The sequence below is a fragment of the Pantherophis guttatus genome, chromosome 1, assembly GCF_059756535.1.
Source record: "Pantherophis guttatus breed Tessera chromosome 1, ASM5975653v1, whole genome shotgun sequence".
Lineage (NCBI taxonomy): Eukaryota > Metazoa > Chordata > Lepidosauria > Squamata > Colubridae > Pantherophis > Pantherophis guttatus.
Genome location: NC_142063.1, coordinates 291694346 through 291717647, shown reverse-complemented (window position 1 = coordinate 291717647; position 23302 = coordinate 291694346). Strand labels below are relative to the sequence as shown.

Here is a 23302-nt window from a genome sequence, read left to right as displayed (position 1 = left end):
ACTGTATGGTAATATACCTTGATATAAATCATTGCTGAAAGGCAAAACAGAAATAACAGAAATAAACCATGTCCTCCCCCATGCTGATATAGATGTTGTAATTGTGAATAATAAAATGTTACTGTCTTGTTTCTTCAAGTTTCTGAAATACCCCCATCTATACTCTTTTAATACTAAACTTTTTAGTTCTATCATGAAGATTTTGAAATTCTCAGCCTCGGCATATAAATATTTTTGACACTGGATTCTTTTGTTATATGCAAGACTGCACTGGCTCTTGTTAAGCAACCATGTTTTATGTCTCCTCTCTTATTGTCTGTACTTTGAGGATTTGAAGAATTCCTGTAGCAATCTGCTTTAAATCCAAGACTCCCCAGTCCATGTTGACAGAATATAGTTAAGACAATTTTTCTCCTTTTGTATTCTCAAGAGGTATTGTGTTTTAACATCTACATTCCCCAACCCATCATGGCTATACTTGTTACTATTTATGTTTGACTCATCTGGAGGGTACAAGATGGCGAAAACTCAGATTCAAAATTACAAAACATATTAGCAGAGAATTCAATCTAATAACTAACTGTAGACTAAGGTTTTGTCTGTATGTACAACAGTTCAGGGTTTGGAAGTGTCTGTAAACCTCAAGTTCTATATGATGATAATTGTGAAAGGGAAAAGGTCTTCTCTGACCATGCTATTTCCTTTACTCCTTTCCCTCTCCAAATCCTCTAAATCCTGTTGATTTGATCAAGATGATTTGGGCTGATTTAGATTAGGCAACGCTGGAAAGCTAGAGATAGAGGGATATACTTCTGGAAGTAGAGGGATAAAATCCTCTCTTTATGCCACACAAGACAAAAATTGAGGAGAGGGGTAGTGAAAATGAACAGCAAATAAGAGCTTGTCAGTTTTGAGAGCTTCCAGTGGCATTGCTCAATATCTTCCCCATGCGGATACTTATTGGATATGCCCTCTTTCATTCTTCTTTCTGTTTTCCAGATTTCTAATATGTATTGTATTGTTCTAGCAGTGAGCACAGCTTTAACCCAGCTAGAAGTTATCTTTTCCCTGTCCTCATGACTGCCTTCAAAATAGCATTGCTTACTCAAGGTTCCTACTGAGGTATATGGCAATTGATTGCAACAACAAGCTTCTAGTTGCAATGGCACTTTATCATCAGGATGCCATCTTGAGTTAAGACCCTGAGCTTTTTTCTTTCTTTTGAAAGTTCCTCAATCTTACATTATTTCAACCATTTACCACAGAATTCTTTTCCCATTCCATTCTGGTCATTTCTCCTCTCGTGACTTAGAGTCACACAACCCTTCTTGTGCCAAAATAAACATGATGAGGCCAAGCTTCATAACACTTTAATGATGTGGGGCCTCAATTTTGGAAAGCTTTTATGAAAATGTCTAGAGCACTGTTTCTCAGCCTTGGTAACTTTAAGATATTTGGACTTCAACTCCAAGAATTCCTCAGCCAGCATGAGAATGAAAATTGAAGTTTACATGTTTTGAAGTCACTAAGATTGAAAAAAAAAAACCTGGTCTAGGCATGTACATTATTAAATTTAGTTGTTCATATTTTTGCTCACAGAGGAAAGGAGAGGAGGAGGGGAGGGGAGGAGAGGAGAGGAGAGGAGAAGAAAATGTATGCTGTGACATGGTTTTTAAGCCAGTTTATTGGAAACAAGGTTTCATCCAAGGCTTCATGGAGACAGCTATCTCCAATGTTCTCATAGAATAAACTAAATAAAGACTAAAGCAATAGGGCTATTAAAGGACAATTAGTTTTAATTAAGCCCCTTCAAAGTTTTTTTGAAAGCATGGGGTTTTTTTCATATAGTCCTATAAACTAATCAGTGCAATAAAAATGATATCAAATCTACACATTAATGTAGGAACAGTGAGTTACCTAAAAGCTATTGCAGCACACCCAGCTAAGATAGAAATGTAAATGTAAAATCCCTGAGCAAATAAATAACACGTAAATAAAGGTCTCCCAAAAGGTTCCATTCAATATAATCTTAATTTGGGGCATACACTGCTCCCAAATTTTTCAAGACAATCCTGTCTTGAAAAGAATAAAGATGGAAATGTGATTATTTCTGAGCTGAGCTAGTGTCTCGTAGGATTTTACTGTGATCTAATGGCTTTTTGTCAGGTTGATCAGAAGTCCATAAAATCCCTTTTTAAACTACCCTGAACTTTTGCTTATGAATTATCATTACAGGCATAAATCTAATCTTCTCTTCTGTTGAACCAAATCTTTCCTAGCTAGGGAACTTCAGTTTAGCTTACATTCTGCAGTGTTGGCACAATGTCTTGCTGGGACAAAAATACAGTGTCCTGAATGGCAAACAAAACATACTGTCTTCATTAATGGGGAAAGGCGGCAGGATCTGCATCAGAATATTTCAAAAATATGGAGTAGGGTTCAGGTGAAAGCCAATATTGTGTGATCCAGGGGGACCATTGATTTGCTATGGTCCTCCAGTGTTGATATACATAGCAAATAAGAAACAGACTCTGTTTGATTTTTAGAGATTAAAGTGAGAAGTTTGTTGAATTATATGTGTATTCCATGCCCGGAATAATTGCATTTCTGAGTTCTTATGTTCCAGTGGGTCTTTCAGATGCTGAGAAAAATGGGTATGAAATGGAACATTTTGCTTTTCTCCAATATAAAGTTTCTGCTGAATCCTCCTTCCAACAACAGTAGAACTCCGACCTGGCACATTTTAATTAAATGTGTAATGAATTCACAGTAGATGGCAGTCTATAGCCAACCTTGGCTAAGCTTGCAAAGACTAAACAGAGATGGTCAGTATTCGAATAGGAGACAACCAGGAAATTCCATTATCTGTAGGCTAGAGGGAGAAATCAATAAAATATCCCAGAAGAAGAAAATGACAAATGTGAAGAAGGCAGTGTCAAAGAAATTGCATTGTTGCCAAAGGAAATATGTCTTTATAATCACCAAGACTAAATATGTTCTTGTTATCACCAAAACTAAAGGACAGCTGTCTTTTCAGTATAAATTTTCAGGCATGCAAGAATGTTTGACAAACAGAATGAAAAAGGACAAGATGGATCCAAATTCCAAGAACTCGTAGCTGCCTTTTTCTTTAATTCATTAACTGCTCTTTTTTTTTTCTGTTTAAAAATATGTTTTCATCCTTTTCCACATGGAAGCAATGTTCTGGTAGAAGGAATTGCATCACCAAATAGCAAATTTCTCACTAATAAGCGACCCCAGAATTTATTAACCACTTTTCTACCACTGAACTCCATAACTGGTTTTATTAATATCCAGCCAATAATTTTAATTTGTTCATTCACAACTACAATAATTGGTATAGCAATATTTAGTAATTGATGGCAATTTCTAATAATAAAAGCTGAGTTCATTTCCTAAGAAATGTATTGACTTATTAATGGCATGTAATGGTTTTCATAGAAATACTTTCTTTCATTTTGAGTAATTTACTGAAACATTGTATTCTCCCTCAAACACTCCAATTCCAATTAAAATAAAGTGCTTAGTAGCTAAATGATAAGTAATTGATTTTCTTCAACCCCAGCCAATTGGACATAGCAAAAGGGGTGGGGGGGGCATCTTTTCTTTGAATAGATTTTTAGATGGGTTTTTTTTACCCTGCCTGTATTATTTTTATAAATAACTCAAAGGAGTGAACAAATCGAATATTCCTTTCTCCTCCTATTTTCCCCACAACAACAATCCTGTGAGGTGGGTTGAGAGACAGCAACTGGCCCAAAGTCACCCAGCCAGCTTTCATGCCTAAAGTGAGACTAGGAATAGGAGAAAAGGTATATCTGTAAAATATATGTGGCACTTATATGGAATATCTTCTAAGGAAATCATCCTTTCCTCCTTTTCTGAAGGTTCCTGTCACTCCCACTGTAGCATGAAAATACCTTCCTAACCATACTTAAGGGTTATATGGGATATATTCCTTAAGTATAGTTAGCAATATTACCTGCATGTCATTTACAACTCACCAGAAATGCAGATACATTTAGCCGTTCCAGTTTAAGAGAAGTCATTTTTCTCATTTTGTGAAACAAATCTTGTACAAACGATCTATGGTGCCTGATCATCCCTGTTGATGATGAGTTATTTAAGGGGTGTTATTTAACTCTGCCTTAATTCTTGCTAGCCATTCAAAGCAGAATGGACTGGCCACTCCCATCTGGTCACTTTTTAGCAATGGCAATAGCACTTATATATACCACTTCACAGTGCTTTACAGCCCTCTATAAGAGGTCTACAGAGTCAGCATATTGCCCCCAACAATCTGGGTCCTCATTTTATCGACCTCACAAGGATGAAAGGATTTTTTTTTAAAAAAAAATTATATATTTTCTCTTTGTATACAATAAGTGCTTTGTGGACAGCATGCTGTCTGGGTCATTTTGTTTACATAGCAATATTAAACTCCTAATTTCTACCTGTATTATCCAACCATTGATAAAATAAGTTCCAAATTTGAAAATATTTTGTGTCTTTCTTTTCTTTTAACTTTATTGTTAGTCTGTCCATTTCTGTACAGTCTAATATTTTTTAAATTATTTCTTCTTCTGTGGATGCTTCCTCATTTTTCCAGTATTGTGCAAATACAATTCTTGCTGCTTTAATGTAATATTAATGTAATACTAAATATACATTCCCTTTATCATGTTTTTCAGGTATTATGCCTAACAAAAATAATTCTGGTTTGTAGTCTGTATGCTATCTTAACATTTTTTCCAACCATGTATGTATTTTTGTCCAAAGAGCTGGTCAGGATTGAACTGCTGGCAGTCAGCAGAATTAGCCTGCAATGCTGCATTCTAACAACTACGCCACCACGGCTCCTTTTACCAATTTAGCTTGTGCTGATTTATTCCAACAGGAATAAATAATCCTGGATTCAAAATAGATTAATAAACTTTATCCTTAAAAATGGAAAATAATCCTTGTTAAAAGTAATCCTTATAGAGGTCACAGGAAGAGAAGGAATTTATATCTCTTTTACTTCAGACAAAAGCAAATATTAAGGAACTGGAAAGGAAAGAGAAAGAATGTGTGTATGTCTGATCTACTTTTCTTCACATCACAGATTTAAAGGTAATCTCCTTTTCAGGCTTAAAAGTCTGGCTACAGTTTGAAAAAGACCTGGTGCAATTGAATTTCACCTTTTTATATTAACTTGCACAGGGAAAGGAAGGGGTGGTGGGGTGGAGAAAAAAATAGGCTCTCCTAGACAGATATTTTAGATAAGACAGGAGCATTTCCTGGGATTTCAAGCCTGGTGGCCCTGGTAGGAAAATTTGGAAAGCGGCAATGTGGCAGGGGGAAAGCTTGACTACCAGCTATAAATACAATACATAGTCCAAGAATATCTTCAACGTGTTTTGTTTGAGTGTCTTCCAAGGGAGCCTGAGTATGCTGGTGCAAAACACATAAAAGCAGTGATTAAGTGCTCTTTTCTGGGCAGCTGTCAAAACGCACCTCCCTTTCAGTTCTATTCCATCTCAAGAGGAATTGGTCGGTGTTATTTGTGCTAGCCGGCAATGTTCAGTAGGAGGGCAGATGAATCCAAGGGAACCTACCAAGCACTTTTCTTGAGCCTGTCCCATCCTTGGCCTTGTTACTGAGGCAAAACAGGATGGAGGGCAGTTCAAAGCCACCCTTTTCTGCTTTTTAGGACAGTTGTGAGGAAGAGATTGAGAGGAAAGGAAACTCTTCACTTCATAAACTCAAGTTTATAAATATTGCTGGAAGGCTGTATTGTGAAAATGCTACTTTATAGAGTTAGCACTGAAGTCCTTTGACAGCAATGCTCTTAAATGTAATTCTGCTTTTTTTAAGTAGCTGCAAGCAACCAAAGCCATTTCTAGCTTTTAGGCTAGCATTTGAAGAGATAGCACCGAGAAGCCTATTACCTAGCGGTCATCGATTCACACTCCACGCAGTGCAGCATGATTTCCCCATAGTATGGCATGGCATGGGGAGCATCTTAGCTAAACCAATTATAGCTCAGGCAAGTACTTAAAGGCAAGTCACACAGCAGCCAGGCCGGGAACTGTAACCAACTTTCACAACCTGCCATCCTCCAGAAGGAATATCCCATTTGATGGACACTTCAAGTAAAAATGCTTTATGCAGATTTGGATAAGGACAACCAAAAATAGAGCATTGTGTCAGAAAAAGTCACATGAAATATATCACCTGAGTCTTTCTTGCAGGGAATAACTGTAAGAAATGGAATTTTTAATTCATAAACTTCCATGCATAACTGAAATTTTATTATTGATGTAGAATAATACAAGTAGTCCTTGACTTATGACCACAGTGAAGCCCAAAATTTCTGTTGTTAAGCAAGACAGTTGCGAAGTGAGTCTTGCCCCATTTTATGATCTTTCTTGCCACAGTTGTTAATTCAATCACTGAAGTTATTAAGTTAGTAACACAATTGTTAAGTGGATTTGGCTTCCCCATTGACTTTCCTTGCCAGAAGGTCACAAAAGGGGATCACATGACCCCAGGACATTGCAACCATCATAAATATGAAACAGTTACCAAGCACCTGAATTTTGATCATGTGACCATGGGGATGCTGTAACAGTCATAAGTGTGAAAAATGGTCATAAATCACTTTTTTCGATGCCATTGTAACAGTCACTAAATAAACTGTTGTAAGTTGAGTATTTGTATATAAACCCTTACATTGCAGCCTTAAACTCAGGACTACTTATCTCTCAGTCAATAATTTATTTTTTAGATCTAGACATGTACCATTATTAGGACATGAATGTGGCCCCTAAATGAACATTTTGTTGGAGGAGAGGCTTGTTAATTCCTGATGGCAAAAAAAAGTCATCTAAGGGACTATCTGTGTTTTTTTTTAAAGGGAGATTATAATTAGTCATGCTGATATTACACCAGTGAACAGATTAAAATTCAGTGCTGTTGAAAATCAAAACATCAATGACCTACAGTATGTAGTAGATACTGAAAGATATTTTTCTATTCCTACATTGCCTCAGCTGAAAACTGAAAGTGGTCAGAGCTATTTTTTTAATGATTGCATATGATTTTCAATTTGTTCTTGCCCTTAAATTTAAGCCTATCCCAATTGAAAGGCTTTTGATTCAGTAAGGAAAAGATAAAGTCCCTTATCTTCTTTCTCAACTCCACATTTATTTTTATTACCATTAATTGCGGCCATTTAGTTTCAGTGGCATTTTAACTATGTGGGTCTACTGAATTGATAGAGAATGATTCTACACTGAGAAAGAGGCTATTTCAAATCCCAAAAAGAGCCTTGGTACTACAGTGGTTTAAAGCACCCTGTTATTAACACAGCTGCCTGCAATTTACTGCTGGTTCGAATCTCTCCAAGGCTCAAGGTTGACTCAGCCTTCCATCCTTTCTAAGGTAGGTTAAATGAGGACCCAGTTTGTGGGGGCAATAAGCTGACTTTGTATAAATATACAAAAGTATGAAGGCTATTGCTTAACGCACTGTAAGCCGCCCTGAGTCTCCGGAGAAGGGCGGCATATAAATCAAATTTAAAAAAAAAAAATGCAGTTTCACATTAATGAGAGAATTGTGCAAATCAGCCAATTTGGAGGTAGATTGTAGTCTGGTTTCATAATTTAAAAAAAGATTCTGAAAATATTAGTTTTAACTTGATAGTACCCTGGGAATGAAATTACAACAATCCTGAATGCCTGCTCATGTGAAAGGTGAGTCCAGTGAGTTTTAGTATTCCTATCTGGGAATAGTGAATTCAGTTCTAGGCTGAATCCAATACTTGTTCCTAGAGCTGGAGGCAAACTGTGGTTCTCTCAGCCTTATGTGAATTACATTCAAGGAAAAATGGTTTTGTGAAATGGTATCTTTTGCAGCTTTCTATCACTGAGTCCACATGCATCTCTTTGCAGTAAAGTCCCATTCATTCAGGACTGCATTGTTAATACCTAACTGAATCTGTCCCAGTTTCTCCCTGTCATACATTACCCTAAATAAAATCAAGGCAGGGCTATTTTAAGTTTCTCGCTCACGCTTCCCTCTTTCTTGAGACTAAGGAATCCTCAAGTCCCTCCTTTCATTCTTCTCTAAGGTCATCTTTAAAATCCTTTATATTCTGCCATGCAGAAACTGTTGTTTATGTCAACAGTTTTCTGTTTGTATTTCTCTTGCAAATTTAAATGCACTTTATAAATTCAGTTCTGTCCTTCCCTCAGGTCTTGCCCTTAAACCTTGCCTTACTCTTAATTGGTCACATGAAATTAATGACAACTGGGAAAGGGGGATTTAGTAGAGGGAGGTCTCTTTTTTCCTTCAGTCCTCATCTTTAGTAACATCACCTGATTCATTCTGATAGGGAGAGATTGACTTTAATTCCTGGTCTAGATCGAATTCCCTAACTCTAGTATATACTATTTTATTAATGGAGAGGTACCCTCATGTTCCTATTTGATCCAAGTTGCTGTTTTCTAACATGATTTGTATGTGTAAGAGATGGACCTCTCATTTTCCCACATGCTTCCTTAGATGAAAACATAATAAAATATAACCTCAGAGTAAGACTTCATTAGCAAAATGCTTGACTAGATAAATTGAGTTCCATAACAGAACATGACAAATTTTACTAATTTCAGAAGGCATTAAGCTCAAGTCAAATTATCTTCCTTGGTTGGGCTTATTTTGCCTTCATAATGATACTGACCTTTCTTTGAATTACCAGTACCAGTTAATTGCTTCACTGACAGTAGACATCATTCCAAATTAGGCATGGATGGTACAAAAGATGGAATGAGAATCTAGAAATACAGGACTAACCTCCTCCCATCAGATGGTCTACCAGAGACTCTGTCTCTGCCCCTGATTTTGTTTCCATTTCTTTAAAGAACTGTTATGTTCATTATTTGGCATGGTGTCCATAAGTCAAAGTATTAACTAGATGACCTGATTCCCCAAATAATTTGGAGCTGACAATCTTCTCCTTCTCTAGAATTTTGCTTGGCTTTGAATTATGCACACTTGGCCTTTAGTTCACTTATTTGAAATGGCTAAACAGTTTCTTCTCCATAGCTATACTAATCTAACAGCTTGTCTTTCATGTCTTCTAATGTCTAACACCATATGGCAGCAATGATACAATATGGCTGTCTTTGTCTTTGATTTCTATTCTGTGAAGCTGTCCTACATTTTTCTTGCTTGCCCAGTGTACAATTTACACCACAGGTCCAGTTTTTTTTTAAAAATGTGTTACCGCACACTCTGAAACATTGTTTTGGATTTCTAGTTATACATTGTTTTAAGATGTGAAGAAGCCTGTCAAGGTTCTGAATAATGAACCCAACCAATTCAGCACTCTGAGACTTTCAGCTTTCTCAAAGCTGTTTTATTGAGTACATCATTTTGGCACAAATGAAAATAAAACCAGCTCTAAATATTTCCCATGGATTCAGTATAATGAAAGAAAAGATCATTCCTTCCATCATAGTCACAGATCACATTGTCCAATTAGGTGTTCTGGCATCTCCTTGGCAACTCCCCTCAGTCTCTGGCCAGTACCTATTGGGATGACTTTGGTTCCCACGAGATTAGGGGTGAAATCCAGCAGGTTCTGACAGGTTCTGGAGAACTGGTAGCAGAAATTTTGAGCAGTTCAGAGAACTGGCAAATGCCACCTCTGGCTGGCCCCAGAGTGGGGTGGGAATGGAGATTTTGCAATATCCTTCCCCCAGAAGTGGGGAGGAATGGGGATTTTGCAGTATCCTTCCCCTGGAGTGGGATGGGAATGAAGATTTTGCAGTATCCTTCCCCTGGAATGGGGCGAGAATGGAGATTTTGCAGTAATCTTCCCCTGGAGTGGGGCGAGAATGGAGATTTTGCAGTATTCTTCCCCTGGAGTGGGGCGAGAATGGAGATTTTGCAGTATCCTTCCCCTGCCACGCCCACCAAGCCACGCCCATAGAACCAGTAGTAAAAAAAATTGGATTTCACCACTGCACGAGATTGTTTGTTGTTGTCGTCTGGGCTGACATTCCTCTCTCCCACACTGTGTGGCAAGCTGAGAAACAGAAAGACGGCTGGATCAGGCCTTAACCTTTTTGAAGTTGACAGAGCCATCTTCCATAAGGAAGTTGTTAATTGCTTGTGATATTTGTTCTTGTACAATTTGCTGAAACTTTTCAGAGATCATAGCCATGGCCCATATCTGCCTTGAATTTCCAGTGGGGGTTGTTTCCATTGTTTAGCTTTCTTCTCCTCAGCTTTACTGCTGATTGGTTTACCATCTATTTCAGGCATCATTACTACGAAGTTTTTTTTCCTCACATTTGGCCAAATAAAAGGAGCAAGCAGACAAAAGTTAGTGGATTAAGAACATGATAGACTTTATTTGATTTCCAACTAAACTCAACAAAATCAAAGCAAAACTGATTAAAAGATGCTATTCTTAGGCTCAGTATAGAACCAAAGCAGCACATTAGATAATCAAACCCCTCAACATTCTTCTTTTGACTTAATTTGTTGATGGGCAACATGACTCCAGGGACCTTAATGTAGAATTGTACTTTGGGTGATACTTTAAAAATATTTTTTTAAGTTTCTAAGAGAAATTTATCCTTATCTTGTTCTTTAGGATGGTCTATCATCACTGTTCTCATTTTATTAAGTGTGCACATTTATTTTTTGGAAGTAGTACTGCCAGAAATTTGAAAATATGGTAGAGATTGAAAAGTGTTTATATTAACAGATCAAAAATTAGGTTTTTGAGTTATATTGTAGAACATTAGAAATTTTATATTCTTGTTTTTTATTCCTGTCTCTTTCTGATAATGCTTCATAATTCATGTCTTGGCATTTTTTCACTGCTACACACCTTAACTATAACCACAACAAACGCAGAGTGTATATAATGGGAGACAACACAAATATTAAAGAAAAATGTCTAAAAATCATCCTTTTCATCTAGAAAAATATGGGTATATACTTAAGTTGCATATTTTATAGTTTTAGTTACTGTTTAGTAGAGTCACTCCTAGATAATAAATGAGAAATGTGCAGTATGGACTGGAAATGATGAAGGTAGCTAAACAGAATAAGGGGGGATATAAAATCAAATCAACATGCTTGGAAAATTGAGAATGAACTAAAAATAAAACAAATATAGAATGAAAGGGAAGACAACCAAAATAAAAATGAGTTATGAGAATCAAATAACTGTGGAGTGGTTAGATATGAAAGGTATTTGATAAGTTAGTAGGTTTCCAGACAGGCAATTATTTATTTAAGAAGAAATTTAAACTGATCCAAAGTAACAAAATAGTCACATCTGAAAAGCAATTTGCAAGCAACAGTCAATGGTTAACTGACTGAGAGCCCATACAAATGAATAGTTTATATTTCAGTTAATTAAATGAAAAGAATAAATACAAAAGCAATCAGTTCATAAAAGTGATTAATTAAAAGGCCAAATAGAAAGGAGGAGTAATGAGATTATCAGATGGCCAATTACATTTGGAAGAATTATCTGACATCAGAACAAAGTAAGCATTATAGTAAAGAAAATAAAATTTGAGTGGGACCCTATAATGGTGGGAGTAAACTAGATTGTAATGAATAATGTGGGAACAAACCCTCTCAGATGCAAAACAAAGAGAAAATAACTAAACTACTCCTCCCCACAACTTTTGCCCCAGAAAACATGGAGTGTTTTTTAAACCTGTTATGTTAGTATATAAAAGTTAGAAGTAGAGTAGTAGGTCAGATACAAGAAATATATTTGTTTTGCCCTTTCCCCTCTTGCAGAGCAGAGAAATTGGAGAAAAAGGGATCACAAGAGAGTAAGCAGTCACACAATGGGGAATACATTGAGCTGTCAGTACAGTGCACTCACAGCTGAAGGCTCCAGCACATTGTTTTTGATGTGTGTTTCCCATTGTGTGCCTGCTGACTGACTTGTAGTCCTTTCCTCTCCAATTTCTATCTGCAAGGGAAGAAAACAAGAAAAACAAAATAAGTATATTGACTATAATAGTCATCACTTGGCTGAGATGCTGCAAAGATTGTAAATGGTTATAAATTGGCCATGCATTTATTTTTAAGTACCATTGCAACTTCAATTGGTCACTGAAAAGGCAGTCCAGTAAGCAAGGATTTCTGTAACAGCTTCAGAAATGCTAATTAAATAAACTAATTCATTTTATAAGCATCAAGAAAGTTAGGATATAAATATCAGTAATATTAATCCTGCATGCTGGTCTAGTTTCCCAAAATGGAGTTTAAATGTTTAACTTCTGTAACCCCCTTCTTCTTCCATCTTTCCCTATGATATTTATGGTTACTTTCAGTGATTCTGCCAATCTTACTGTGTAAATAAATGAATATAAATACAATGTGCAAGTTCATTATTCAATCATATTACCAATACAGCTATTATTGATTTATATGGAACCATTGAAAACCCTAAGGCTTCAAATAATATATGTGCATTAAATTCATGCACTTTCATTAGTGAAACAATGAAACAGAGAATTGAACTCTGAAAGATTTTTTTTAAAAAAGCTATATTTTGATTACAAACAACATATCCTATATATAATCTTTAATGGCACATTGGAATTTAGTAGCTTATATTAAAATAAACCCATTGTCAAGTGCTTTCACAAAAATGGGATTCTTTTGTTCAACTAGAAATAATATAGTGGTGATGAAGGTCCTTGCTGTTGTTGTTATGGAATTGGTATCATATTTCTACTTTGCTACTTATTCTATTTCATTACTTCCCAACGCCTACTTTAATTAATATGCTATTGGTAACATGAGTGCTGCCTCCTATGTATTGTCAGTCTCTGATACTTACCTTTTTTTTTTATCCATGCTACTTTATTACATATTGTGACATATGGAGAAAAAAAATATGGTATACATAAGCTTTATTGTAAGTTAAGTCCAATGTGTTTTGAGGGGAAACTTTTCCTGACATACGATTAGGCATGATTTGCAATAAAATACATCCATTTTTTGCATTTACTTAGTTTGTGTATATCCTTCTATTTTCACACATCTTAAAGTTATAGAAGATCTTAACTAAGGCAGTTCCAGTTGTTATTTCTAATAATAATGAATACAGAAAATATATTTTGATCATGTTGAAGCTCAGATATCATTTGGATGATTATTTCCTGCTAGCAATCCAGTTAACAGAATACAACTGAAAGGGAAGGAAAATTCACTACTCATTCTCAAAATATTCAGAGGCAGATAAAGGACTACTCGGTTTGCTATCTCAGCACATACAGATGCTGATATGAACATGGATAATGATATGATTTTACCCTCCCACTGATTTCTGTCATTCCGGAACCATACAGATGACTAATATGATTCAATTCCTGTGGATTAAAGAGAATTTGAGAGTATTTTCCATTGAGACAGACTTGCTCTATTTCCTCTGGCTGCAAACTGTCAGTCTTAAATGGCTAAGGCAGAGAACCTCTAATTTTTTCAGTAGTGAAAAGGCTTAGAGAAAGAACTGTCCTATTTCTAATTGCTACTGGACTAAGACAAATAACTAGATGCTACAAAACTAAGCTAAGTGCTGGTCCTAAAAATTAATATCCTATATCTGAACAAAGGCAATATGCATTACTTTTTTGTCCCTTAACAGTATTTGAATAATACTTCTTGACAGGGGTGAAATCCAGCAGGTTCTGACAGGTTCTGGAGAACCGGTAGCGAAAATTTTGAGCAGTTCGGAGAACTGGTAGCAGAAATTATGAGTAGTTCAGAGAACCGGCAAATACCACCTCTGGCTGGCCCGAGAATGGGGTGGGAATGGAGATTTTGCAATATCCTTCCCCCAGGAGTGGGAGGAAATGGGGATTTTGCAGTATCCTTCCCCTGGAGTGGAGTGGGAATGGAGATTTTGCAGTATCCTTTCCCTGGAGTGGGGTGGGAATGGAGATTTTGCAGTATCCTTCCCATGCCACGCCCACCAAGCCATGCCCACCAAGCCACACCACGCCCACCAAGCCATGCTCACAGAACCGGTAGTAAAAAAAAAATTGGATTTCACCACTACTTCTTGACATATTTCAAGCATATATGTAGCAAAGGAGCATGCACATAATATTTGATGACTTGCTAAAAGTTAAAAATCTTTTTGGTGCATTAAAATGATCAAACATTAGATTTAGGAGGGAATGAAGTCCCCTTCAGAAGCAAAAACATCTATCCAAAATGAACAAAACTTAACAGCCACAGAATGTGGGAATGAAGTTTCCAAAGTGGTATTCTTCTTTCCAACCAATTAACAAGAAATAAAACATAATATTAGAGGCCTGGAATCTTGTAAAAGCAAGGATGAGTCTTTCAATCTCATGATTAGCATCACCTTCCCCCCTCCAAATTACCCCCTCCAAGGACAATGGAGGAGGAGGAGTAATTGCATATACCAACATGACATATCTAGATTCAGAAAACAAATTAAAAGACAAAACAGGAATTGCTGAACAAAGAAAGCAGTTCACCATGGTAAATATATCTGTAAGTAACGGAAAAAATAAAAGGCAATTTTTAAAAAGTTAGAAGGACCTTGAGCAAAATGACAGAATTTCAAATGCTTATAGAAAAATCAATATCATTTATTAGGACATAATTCTAAATTATTGAAATATGATCCAGGGGCAAAACAAATTAAAAATGGCACAATAATGGATGCAAAATTTGAAAAAAAATACTTAGAATGAATCAATGGGAGGAATAATGGGGGGGGGAATTAATACAATTTAGTCCAAGCTAGAATTTAAGGGAAAATTGCTACAAAATGTTTACAAATGTGCATAATAATTCTGTCAACCATTGCCAGCATGTATAAAACAATGAACAATAAATGTTGGAAACGCCATAACAAGGTAGGAATGTTTTACCAAATGTGGTAATTATGCAAAATATTTTTAAAGTATTCAAAAGAAATACATCAAAAGATTCAAAAGATCTTAAAAATAAAATCTGAACTGAAACCACAGGTATTTTTATTAGTTACAATTCCAGAAAACATAAATGAAAAACATCATTATAAAATAAGATACATGTTGATGGCAGCCCGCAGGTAATCCCAGTTCAGACTGCAATGTTGGTAACTTCAGCATCAAAGGTGGGGCATTTGCACTATCAGAGGTGGGGCATCGAAGCAGGAGCGAGGCAACAATGTGGCATCAGGGGAAGGGGTGGGGTGGTATCAGCAGAGGGCAGGGCATCCAGTGGTGGGATTCAAGTAATTTAACAACCGGTTCTCTGCCCTAATGATTTCTTCCAACAACCAGTTTGCCAAACTGCTCAGAAAGTTAACAACCGGTTCTCCCGAAGTGGTGCGAACTGGCTGAATCCCACCACTGGGGGCATCAGTGCAGGCATCGGAGGCAGGGTGACAGCTTTAGTTTCTTATGTGCCCCCTTGGGAAAATTAACTGCCCACAATTAAGCAAGAACAAACATGATCCAATATTAGAAAAGTGATATCCTGCCCATGTTATCTGATTGGGAAGGAAAAAATGGGAGAATATGCTGCAATTGAAAGTATACATTTATAATAGAAGTTTAATATCCTGTGATCTTCAAACACAGCCTGAAAAATCATCTTTCCCAAATGTTTTAGCAAAGTGAGCATGGGGTTGTACTAGACATGCTGTGTGATTGCTTCCAATTCCTTCCAATTCTGTGATTCTATGAATGTCTATTTTCTTGACTCAAAAAATGAATGTGATGATGTAATCAACCACACTATCCCTACAAAGATAGAGGACCAAACACAAACTGTCATGGTGTGGATCCAATAATCACAGGAAAAAAATTGGTTATAAGAAGAAAATACTAAGTAATATTAGATCTCACCTCCAAGAAATTCCAGTTGTTTCCATAAAAATCTCTACATCAGGCCTAGGTTTATTACAAACTGGCATATATTTTCAAAAATGAAGGAATTGTTGACACAAAGGCATTTTAATCAATTTACAAGTTAAAGCACTACACCAATAAGGAAAAAATGCAAAATATTATTAAAATTCTTACAACACCCTTTTTTCCTAATGTTGGAAGAAATGTCTTTCTGGGTTCAATTCCAAGTGGGGAAAAAGATACTGGAAACATGGTGGCTGCTTGGAAATAATGGTTTTAATGGTGAACAGGATCACATGCCTTGAAGAACTTGGGTGAAGAGGAAAAAAAGGGCAGAGATGCTGAGAGTGCCTGAATTTTATACCCTCTCTGGGCTTTTGAATTTGAGCTTGTATTCTGATTGGTTGTCAGACTCCCATGGGGCCACGATGGGATAACTTTGTAGGTTGTGTTTTTGAGTCCCAAGCTTGGTTGAGCCTTGCTGGGTGATGCAATCTCCCCAGGTGCCATGTGGTGAGTTCTGTTGCTAGATGGGTAGAGGGCTAATCCTATCTTTGTTGGATCTTGGGTGAGGGCATTTGCTTATGAATAGACCTAGCTATCTCTTTATCTCTTAATTGCTGACATCTGCTGTGGGCTATTGAGGAGGGTGGGGACCAGAGGTGGTATTCAGCAGGTTCTGACCAGTTCTGAAGAACTGGTAGCAGAAATTTTGAGTGGTTCGGAGAACCGGTAAATACCACCTCTGACTGGCCCCAGAGTGGGGTAGGAATGGAAATTTTGCAATATCCTTCCCCCAGGAGTGGGGAGGAAATGGGGATTTTGCACTATCCTTTCCCTGGAGTGAGGTGAGAATGGAGATTTTACAGTATCCTTCCCCTGCCACACCCACCAAGCCATGCCCACCAAGCCATGCCATGCCACACCTACCAAGCCACACTCACAGAACCAGTAGTAAAAAAATTTGAATCCCATCACTGATGGGGGCTATTAAGAGTTAGTCTGCTTCCTGCCTAAAAAACATGTTTCTCCATTTTTCATCCAGGGAAATATGTAATATTCTGCCTTTTTAATATTTCCTAGAATATTTCATTCTTCTAGGAGAGGGGTGGGTGCTCACTTCCTACACTAACATTCTCCAATATCAAAAATTCTCCTGCATTCTCCTGCATAAGTTATTGTAGTCTAAATTTTTATTCAAAAGTTTCCCGGTTCTGCATTTAAGCTTTCTGTTACTCAACAATGTTTGATCCTTAGCAGTGTAACAATAGAGATGTTCAGATTTGATTACCATTACTGATGTAAGCTTCTGTTGCCTGTTCTGCCTCACCATCAAGCTAGTTAATGACTGATGAGGAAAAGTTAATTTCCCACCACTGCAACCTCAAAGATGATTAGTGCTAGCTTTTCTGGTGTAGTGAAGCTAATAACCACTACAGATTTCAGGTAAGGAGTGAGGAATAAGTAACTCTCCAGAAATATCAGATCCAATTAAAAAGCTGTAATCTTAACCATCTATCCTTAATCCACACAAACCAATTATGCAGAACACTTGTGGTCTTGGAATTAATTTTAGTTCTTTTTGAGTCTAAATGAATGGAAGGGTTTTTCCCCTTTATTAATTTCTCAAAAAAAAAAAAAAACTGGAGTACCTTGCAATCTCCCCATCCTTTCTTTAATTCCTGAGTTGGCTCTGAGAGTCCTGTGTAGCTTGTATGGGTTTACTGGTTTATTACTTTTGGCAGAGATGGGCTCTTGATCCTTTCATCTTAGCCAGGTCAGGCAATTTTCCTGGCTCGTGATGGCTATCCTTCCTTTTTGTTTTTAGCCATAAAACTCTATTGACTATCTTAATCGCATCACAGGAGCCTCAAGGCAGTTGTATATTCCAACAAAATAGCCGTGCTCTCTCTCTCTCTTATTTATTGGCTTCTGATGTTCTCACCACATCATCAAATACCTTTAAAATATCAAATTGGATAGATGTGCTCTTCTTTTTTTCCTGTATAAAGAAAATGGCAGCTTAAGTAGCAGCGAAAAAGAACAATTTCACATATTAAATGTCTGCTTCAGTCTTCAGGGTTGCTGAAACATTGTTGGGAGTGAGATTAATCCTTTGGTCTCTACCCTGAATATGAACTATTCATGCAACAAGGTTTTTCATTCCTACGTTCTTTTCACAAGGCTTTTCTTTTGCCAAACCTTTTCTGAAGTGTTCCCCAAATTCTTATAACATGCTTTAAAAGTGCTCCAGAAAGTAATGGCAGAAACCACACCATAAGTAATTCCATTGTATTGTTACACTGACAGGATTGGGTAAAACCTGTTTTACTTACACTTTTATGTTTCCTAGCTCAGTAGTTTTGCTTGTTGTATTTGTACAGATAGTCCTCGACTCACAAGCATTTTTAGCAGACATTTGCATTTACAAGGGAACTAAAAAAAGTGACTTACAACCAGTTCTTACACTTACAACCATCACAGCATCACCAAGGTCACGTGATTCAAATTTTGGATGCAACCAATATGTCTTTACAATGGGTGCAGCATCTTGGGGTCATTGAGGCTGGTTTCTAATGTTTGATGAAGAAATTAATTGGGGGGAAAGGTTTTTACAAGACCCACTAACAAGGAGAGGCCTACGTCGTTATTTTCTAGTTTTAATAAATCAGGGTTCATTCTCATGTCCCCCAAATCATGTCATGAATATCTCTAGTAGCTGTTCTTTTTAAATGTCATGTTGTTATGTTCTTACCTTCATCTCTTGCCAACCCACAGATGGGGCAGTTTAAAGTTGGATTTAGCTGTTATATAATCTAGCATGTTTCATTGACAACATGATTAATGATGAAAGTAGGGACTGGGATCTTCCTATCTCATCTTGGTCACTTTAAGCTGTTGTATACACAAATAAACACCTCTGATCACTGGGCAGGACTCTCTTTGCCATTTTGGCTTGGTTTTCAGGAAGGTCTGGATGTCTGTTTACCCCCCCCCCCCAAATGCCTGATAAGGGTTTTCTGACATCCTTATTTGGCCTTAGAAGGGTTTCCTTATTATACGTGGGCATATGTTCTTTTGAAAAAGTGCTGGACCTGTGTTATAAACATTCTTCACAGAAGGTTGATTTAAACTAGGGAAGAGGGATAATTTCTACCATCAAAAAGTGTATTACACAGCAGCCCCTGCCATGTGGAATACCTTTCTCTCTGGATCTGGCCATTCCCAATTCTTTTAGCCTTCCAGAAAGTCATAAAGGGCTGGCTTTTGGAATAGAGTGAAATTGGAGCCTGGGTATGTATTGCTAGATGGTTGAAGAAATGTTGGATACGATACCAGGGTTTTGATTTTACTCTTCCTTTGATTTCTATTATTGTTGCGAGCCACCCAGAGTAAGGTTTCATAAGATCAGTGGCCAATTAAATCTTGAAAATTTAAACAAAATAAATTACAGGTTTTCTATTGTTTCTGCCAACAAGGTTTTGTGTCACCATATGTATTACTGTATATTAGGTTGAGGAGAAAGTGCCATTGTACCAGCTCCACTGGCTACTTCTAGGAGTTGTTGGTCACAAACATGTGCTACTAGCATTGATATTGCTTTATACCAGGGGTGAAATCCAGCAGTTTCTGACAGGTTCTGGAGAACCAGTAGCGGAAATTTTGAATAGTTTGGAGAACCGACAAATACCACCTCTGACTGGCCCCACCCCCATCTATTCTCTGCCTCCTGAGTCTCAGCTGATTGAGAAGAAATAGGGATTTTGCAGTAACCTTCCCCAGGAGTGGGGTGGGAATGGGGATTTTGCAATATCCTTCCCCCAGGAGTCAGGAGGGAATGGGGATTTTGCAGTATCCTTCCCCTGCCACGCCCACCAACAACACCATGCCCACCAAGTCACGCCCACAGAACCGGTAGTAAAAAAAAAATAGATTTCACCACTGCTTAACACTACTAGTTAAGGGCAGAGTTCTCATTATTGAATATGCCTTCCCTTTCAGAAGACCCATGTAAAGAAATAGCTCAAAAGACACCTCCTATACATGTCCATTCCATCTCACTCTTCTATACATTGAGAAGAGGGATTTGTGGTTGCTTTTTCCACTGGTAGAAGAAATTTGGTTGAGAAGAAACAGGGCCATCAGTCACTCTTCTCAATTTGTCCCCTATTAAAGCAGTTAGGATAGGACCACTCAGCACTCTTCTTATTTAGACAGAGTTGCATCTGGTAGTGGTGGCAGTTCAGTCTATGAATTTATTTTTTTTTCTGCTACCTCATGGATTTATTTATTTATTTATTTATTTTATCATATTTGTATACCGCCCTACTCCCAGAGGACTCAGGGCGGTGAACAGCCAAGATAAAAATACAAATAACATACAAAAGTTAAAAACTATTAAAAATAGATTAAATATTTTGGGCTCAAAAAACAAATTTAAGACGTCCAATTTATGTAAAACATTTAAAACCCAATTTAAAAGGATTGAAGGATAACAGTTTCAGGTGGCCAAATGTTGTATCCCAAATCTTTGAAAAGGTTAGAGGGCAAATAAGAAAATACTGGAATGCAGTCATTCACACAAGTGGTTTAATTTGCCGTTGAACAAGATTGAATATCTCACTGATAAAGAAATGGGTTTAGCAAGAGAGATTACAAACATTATGACAGTATAGTGTTCTGCAGACTGAAGACTGTGTAGAAACACTATAGTTCAGTAACAATGTAAGATCCTAAGAGAGTTCTCTGTAATTTAACAGCTCAGAAACCCTGAATATCAACTCTTTAGGGAATGGAAAATTGCAGAGCAGTGCCATTACCTTCATATCTTCCCTGTAATTTTCCCATGGGAAAACAGGATATATTGCATCACACAGAGGGAAACATATTCCATTATCAACTGGATGACATCCATTTCAAGGATGGTAATGTGAATCTTCAGCATAACTCTGACAAACATAAAATAAGTCTTGAACTGATGGAAAGGATTGAGTATCAATCATGTAGGTACTAATATATTCCTTTTTTTAATCAAGTTCCATCATTGGAGGAAAATTAAGAGAAGAGGAAGAGATGATATGAATTGTGAGTTTGGAATGGGATTCTGTAATCATGTTTACAGAAAGGCAGCTTGTCATTTAAATTAGTCAAAATCTTCAGTTCTATATTGAAAAGAAAGCATTATTCTGTGCTAATTTTGTTTCACCACTACATGCTATGAAAAAGCTTTTTTTTTCTTATTCTCTTGACTGAAACTATCATGCACCAACATTTTCTCTAATAAGGAATAAGTCATAGCAATAAGAGTTGCTGAAGATGCTTCTTGGGTTTTGTGGAAATGCTCATTACTTATTTGCAGAATCACCATGATCTCCCGTTCTAAATATGTTCCCTAGAGACCTAGAGCTTTCTCTGTTGTAAGATGGGAGCAATAACTATTAAAATGGAGAACAAAATAGATCAGCTGTCCTGACAATAAAATATAGTGGTGCTAGATAGAAGGGACTGTCTTCAAAAAATGCCTAACTTTTGGAAAAGAGAAGTAGATCACTTCTCAATGTTAAACACATTACAAAATGAGCCTTGCGGGTGTTTTGGGTTGCTAACCAGTCCAAATTATAATTGTGACATGTAGGAAGGAATGGGATTTAAACTTTTTGTTGTCATTTTGGATCTAATCCAGGAAAGTGTTATTTGACAGGTGAATGCTACCCATTGTCTCCAATGGGATTTTTCCTCCTGAAATAAACACTAGGTGGGTTATACCAAATTGATTAATGAGGGTAAACTTACCTCCCCACCCATAGTACTAAGTTTAATGTTATTTTAGTGGTAAAACAAATCTGAAAAAGTAAATCATTTGCTTAATGATAAATCAAGGTTCTAGTTAAACAGAGGGACACAGACTGACAGAATTTGCATCTGCTACTGAACAGGTCAAAAGTCTTTTATAAGAATTGATAAGTAGCTTTTTTTCTTTGCAAATATTTAATATACATTTCAGATGCATGTTTAACTAGATTAGTATTCACTAACAATCTTTAATTCTATTTTCAGAGAAGATTCCAGATTTTTTTCTGAATGTAAAGGCATTTTTACCTGCTTCTCTATAGACCATGTTTACATGTCAGGAGACATACATAGACAAATCTTTGGTAACTTTCCTTAGATCATTTTATTCATTTTTACTTATGTGCTTTTGACAAAAAAGTTGATCTGTAGTTATTATCCATGATTAATATATTTGCCAGTGCCATGAATATAGTAGATCTGGTTTTGTATTGGATATCTTCCTTGTAATTTAAATAGAGACTTAACATCTAGTCTTCACATTCTCTAAGCATTTAAATAATTTAGATTATTTTTATTTTAGGGAAGATTCTTCAGCAAAGTTTTATGACAAGAGAAAGTAACCAGCATAAATTGAATTTCTTGTAAATGTTAAATTCCACTTTCCTGTTAGAGTTGTATTGAACAGCTATGTCACAATTTCATTATCCCCCCTAATAGATATGAATCACACATTAATCTTACTTAATTGTTTTTCAGCCTGATGTATGAGGTAGATAATTTGTTAAATCACTGTAACCACAACTTACAGTAACAATGGACATTATCCATCAGAATGTCTGTTAAACTTGATGAAATTAACACCACTGTACCGTACTGATAGGCTGCATTAAATGTAGGATGGAAATAGAGTTAAGATTTATAGTAATTCCAGCTTTCGGTCTGGACTTTAATTTGTGCCTGTGGTATCCATCTGCTGTTAATTCTCATTCCAAATCTGATTTAAAATCATCCAATGTAGTGTCAGTTCCAGCATAAGAAGCCATTAAGAGAAGCAGCAAATTATATTTCTTTACATTATGTAAGTCAATATGTCATCTTTATTAGAAGCGGTTAATACTAAATGTTGTTTACCTAAAAATAAAGTCAGCCCAAGTTTCTTGGTTATAAGGCTTGTCATGCTTTAATAATTTTAAACAGCTTGGAGAAATGCTGCTGGAATCTACTATGCGCATTTTTCAATATATCTGATTTTAATTAGAAATAGCCCTAACTTTCTGATGAACTAATTTACAGTGGATTCATTGGTTATACTATTTGTTAGCTAATTGGAATTATCATATGATACTTTGAACTTCTGAAATTGCTATAAACTGTTTACAGGTTGGGAATTATCATGGTTAATATCTGATGCTATAAAAGTTGCTTTTATAGCATCAGACATTTTTCATCTCTGAGGACCAAAGTGAGAACGATAAACCTTCTAATGCATAGATATTTTCTAACTATGTCTAACAACATATAACAGCAAAACACAGAGGGAAGACAGTAGAGCACTAAGATTATAATTAGCTCATTAACCCTAATGA

At 36.6% G+C, this 23302-nt stretch overlaps 1 protein-coding gene across 1 annotated transcript in view; it reads left to right on the top strand.

The window, feature by feature from the left end:
- ALK (ALK receptor tyrosine kinase) overlaps positions 1-23302 on the top strand; it is a 641419-nt gene that overhangs the window by 421604 nt on the left and 196513 nt on the right. The gene's annotated exons all lie outside the window — the stretch shown is intronic.